At 34.9% G+C, this 5,229-nt stretch overlaps 1 protein-coding gene across 1 annotated transcript in view; it reads right to left on the reverse strand.

Moving 5' to 3' along the window:
* Window positions 1-5,229, reverse strand: part of TENM1 (teneurin transmembrane protein 1) — a 556,664-nt gene that overhangs the window by 299,383 nt on the left and 252,052 nt on the right. The gene's annotated exons all lie outside the window — the stretch shown is intronic.

Raw genomic sequence — 5,229 nt, forward strand, 5'->3', positions numbered from 1 at the left:
TCTAGTAGAAACATGGGCAAAAGGCACCAATTGGCAATTCATAAAAGAAGAAATGCAAGTTAGCAGTGACATTTTAAAATGTTCAACCCTAGTGTTAATTTGAAAATGTAAGCTAAAATACTGAAATATAATTTTGCCAATCAAAATGGCTTTTTTTCTTTACTTTTTTTTTATAAACAATGGTATCAGAAGTTTTCAAGGGTTTAGGGAAATGAGTACTCTTGCATACTACTGCTAAAGCATAATTTGTCATAAAACATTTGGACAAATTGGTAATAATCATTTAAAGTGTTGGAAATGTTTTTAGACATTTTGATCCAGCAAATCCATGTTTAAAAATTTATATGAAGAAAAGGATCTGAATAGATATGAAAACAACCATGTTTAACATAATGTTGCATATATTAGCAAAATACTGAGAAGTATTTAAATGTCCAGCAAACAGGGATAGATTAAATCACTAACTGTTGTCTATGTGATAGAGGATAACGTTGCCATTAAAATAATGTTGTAGAAAAATATTAAGTAATAAATATATTCACAAAGTAGACTATAAAGCATTACTTATAACATGAGCTCATTTTTAGAGGCCATTTAGTTTAATAAGTGAGGGCAGAGGCTCTTTTTGAGAAGTTAGATCTGAAGAGTGATGGCTCTTCCACTAACTCACTATGTGGTTTGGGGCAAACAGTTTGACCTCTCTGAGTGTCAGTTCCCTCATATATAAACTAAAAATAACAATACCTAATTTGAAGGGTATTATGACTATGCATAAAGGGACCTATGTGATTTCAAATACAAACCATATCTATTTCTAGAAATTAAGTGCCCACTTATTTTTTAGTATCACTATAGACTCACAGAATCTTTTGTTGTTGTTGTTCAATGCTTAATCCATGACCATCATTGTTCTTTTTGAAGCTCAAGATTGGCCAGTGGGAACCCCTTCAAATTGGTCTCTGTGTCATTTTGACATATCTTTCTTTAAAGCACAGTATGTTTCAGACATATCTTGCACCTCCTCTCTCTGCCACAGGCCTAGAAACAATCATTTGGTCAAAAAGCTTTTAATAGAAAATGTATTTAGGAAACCTAAGTTTGGGTAAGATATACTCATTACTACTGAGGTGTCATTTTTTTTAAGTTTATTTATTTATTTTGAGAGAGAGAGAGAGCAAGTGAGCATGAGTGGGGGAGGGCCAGAGAGAGAGGGAGAGAGAGGATCCCAAACAGGATCAACGTTGACAGCCCAGGGCCTGATCCCACAAAGCACAAAGTGAGAGATCATGACCTGAGCCGAAATTGAGCCCACCAAGTGCCCCGAGATGTCACTGTTTTCAAATCCTTTAAGGGGACAGAGCAAGGATACATATACATAGAACAAAACGTTTAGATTTTATTGCCTGCTTTGTTAACATGTGTGTATGTGTGTGTATACAATACATGTAGATGTATATATACACACATGTTTATACACACACGTATATATGTCTATATGCATATTTTTATAAGAATGAGTTCATATTTATATCCCTAATACTAATTCAATATAGCAGAGTTCTTCTCATTCCATATTTTTATTTCCTTTTTCACCCAGAGAACACTGTTCTCAATAACATCAATGTTTACTCATTTGTTTATCGTACAAGATGCACAAAAGTATTAGAATTACTGCACCAAGACCACTACCAGAACTAAACCCACTAAAGGAAATTCAAAGTCTGTGTTATTTTGTCCTTAAAATATGTCTTTCTAAGGTTATACCGTTATGTATTCAAAAGGGCGAATCTTTCTGTTACGTAAAGAAGTCTTAAAATTCGAGACAAAGAAGACCAAAAAAAAAAAAAAAATCTCAAATAGAAAAATGGACAAAGACATGAAATGGATACATTTCACAAAAACTTTTCATATGTTGGGGCGCCTGGGTGGCTTAGTCGGTTAAGCATCCGACTTTCGCTTGGGTCATGATCTCGCGGTTTGTGGGTTCAAGCCCCGCGTCGGGCTCTGTGCTGACTGCCAGCTCAGAGCCTGGAGCCTGTTTCAGTCTGTGACTCCCTCTCTCTCTGACCCTCCCCTGCTCACGCTGTCTCTCTCTCTCCTAGAAATAAATAAAACATTAAAAAAAAACAACTTTTCATATGTTTAAATATGAAAAGATATTCAGCTTCATTCATAATACAAAATAAAACTATGCTGAGATAACCTTTTAACCTGTTTCATTGACAAAGATTCAAAAGTTTGCCACACAATCTGGTGGTGGGTCCATAGGGACACGGGCTCTTTCACACTGTTGATGGTAGATACAGAAAAGTCGCACAGGACCCCTGTAAAGAACATGCACAGTAGCCACTTGCCATTTTATTTTATGCTTTTAAATGTTTATTTATTTGAGAGAGAGCGAGCGAGCGAGCATGAGCAGGGGAGGGAGAGAGAGAATCACAAGCAGGCTCCTTGCTGTCAGTGCAGAGCCTAATGCGGGGCTCAAATGCATGAACTGTGAGACCAGGATGTACCATGATCTGAGCCAAAATCAAGAGTCGGATGCCACCCAGGCACCCCTATTTTATTTTATTTTTAATTAGGCTCCATGCCCAACATGGGGCTTGGACTCATGACCCTGAGATCAAGAGTTGTANTATTTTATTTTTTAAAGACCCTTTTCATATTTTTAAAAAATTTCCTCTGTTTCAATGATTAAGTCCTCTCATTTCTTATTTTGTATGTTTTCTCCTACTTCTTTTGAAACAAAATTTTTTGAGTATAGTTGATGCAATGTCACGTTAGTTTCACATGTTCAACATAGTGATTTAGCCTCTCTCTGCTACACTCACAAGTCTGGCTGCCATCTGTCCTCACACAACAGTATTCCAATATCACTGACTATATTCTCTATCTTGATTTAAATTCACTTGTGCTCTGCTTATTGATTTTTTTTAACAATGCTTTATTTTTCTATTATTTTTCTGTTTTCTACCCCATTAATTTGTGCTTCATCTTTATTATTTCCTTTCTTGTGCTTTCTTTAGTTTATTTTATCGCTTTTTAAGCTTTATTTTCAGTTTTACTGATATGAACTTTCCTCTTATAAATGGCTTAATTGTATCCCATAAATTTTGACACGTGGCGTGTTCATCATTATTTCTTAGGGATTTCGTAATTTTAGATTTTATTTCCCCTTTTACACAAGAGTTTTTGAAAACTACAAAATTTTCCAAGTAAAGAGGCTTTTCTGTTTTTAAAATTTTGTTATTAATTTCTAGTTTCATTTCAAAATGATCTGGGAANGGAATATCTCTATTATTTCTACTTTATGAAGTTTGCAGAAATTCCTATTGTGACCTAATATAACATCAAATTTTGTGAATATTCTGTGAGTATTCTACTTGTGAGGAAAGTAGACACTCTATGCGGATGTTCAGTTCAATACATGGCCATAAGATCTTACAGATTTGGCTTTTTTAGGTCTTCCATATATTTACTAAATATTTATCAATGTGACCCAAGAGTGGTAGGTTATAATTTCCTATTACTAGTTCTTTTTGTTTACTTCTCTGTGTATCTCTTGTAGTTTCTGCTTTATAAAGGCACTTGTTGGGTTATTTGTACATAGATGGGTCATTGTATCTCACTGAGTATTCTTTTTGTTGTGTTTCTCAGGTTTTGGCCTAAGTTCTACTTTGCCTGATGTGAAGATTACAAGTCTTGGTTTCTTTTTTTAAAAAAACTTATTTTAATGTTTTATTTTTGAGAGAGAGAGAAAGAGCGTGAGTGGGTGAGGGGCAGAGTAAGAGGGAAACACAGAGTCTGAAGCAGACTCCAGGCTCTGAGCTGTTAGCACAGAGCCTGATGCAGGGCTCGAACCCATGAACTGCTAAGATCATGACCTGAGCCAAAGTTGGACACTTAACCGACTGAGCCACCCAGGTGTCCCTAAGCCTTGGTTTCTTACTGCTTCCATTTGCCTGATAAATTATTTAATTTTGGGCCATTTCTTACTTCTTTTGCTTCAGTTGTGTCTCTTCTAAACTGCATAGAATTAGGTTTTGCTTTGTGACCTATTTTGAAAATCTTTTCCTTGTAATATGTAAGTTAAAACCATTTACATTTATCAATATGACACAACTCTATTATTTATGTTATACAGTATTATGTTAATTTTATTGAATTTCTTTGTGTAGTTTGTTTTCTTTGCTTTTTAAAAACTTAGTATTTAAGAAGGCTTATATTTTTTGTTCTGATTATGTTTATGTTATTATCTTTTTTTAAAGTTTATGTATTTATTTTGAGAGAGAGAGAGAGAGAGAGTGCGTGCTGGGGAGGGGCAGAAAGAGAGGGAGAGAGAATCCCAAGCAGGTTCCATGCCATCGCCACAGAGCCCAATATAGGGATTGAACTCATGAACCGTGAGATGATGACCTGAGCTGAAACCAAAAGTTGATGCTTAACCAACTGGGCCAACCAAGCACCCCTATGCTTTCACCTTTTATAATGCCCTTATTCCCCTTCTGCTTGCTTTATCTTCTAATACTTGGTTTGACAGCTTGAAATTATATTCTTTAACCCTCTATGTGACAGTTGACAGTCAATGACTTATTTTACTTTTCCCATTTCTTCTCTGTTCTAACTAACTTATTATGACTTTATAAAAATATGTAATATTTACCTATTTTTCCATCTTTGTCCCCACCTTTGTTATAATTTTAAGTCCACAATTAAGTAGATCTAATTTTCACCAGCAGTTCTTTTGCCAAAGACCTCCTCATCATCTCTTAGTTGGATAAAGCTTGTTGTCTAAATCATAAGTCAACACACTATTACCCTTAACTTCGTCTGGCGCACTGATTGTTTTGTATGGCCCACGAGCTAAGAACAGCTTTTGCATTATTTTTTTAGGATCTAGCATCATTTATTTGATTTTGTGTGTCTGTGTGTGTGTTTTTAGATTTTTTTTATTTTTTATTATTTTTTAAATAGTTTATTTTGAAGTTGGCATGGAGGAGGGCACTTGTGAGGATGAGCACTGGGTGTTATATGGAAGCTTTTGCATTTTTAATAGCTGAAAAAAATCAAAAGAAAAACAATAGTTCAGGACATGTGAAAATTCTATCAAATTCAGATTTCAGTTCTCGATAAAATTTTACTGGAACATTGTCAAACTCGTTCATTTACATCTTGCCTATGGCTGCTTTTGTTTATAAGTTGAATGCTTGTGACAGAGACTGTAAAAGC

This window comes from Crocuta crocuta, unplaced genomic scaffold (assembly GCF_008692635.1).
Source record: "Crocuta crocuta isolate KB4526 unplaced genomic scaffold, BGI_CrCroc_1.0 scaffold482, whole genome shotgun sequence".
In the NCBI taxonomy this organism is placed as follows: Eukaryota; Metazoa; Chordata; class Mammalia; order Carnivora; family Hyaenidae; genus Crocuta; species Crocuta crocuta.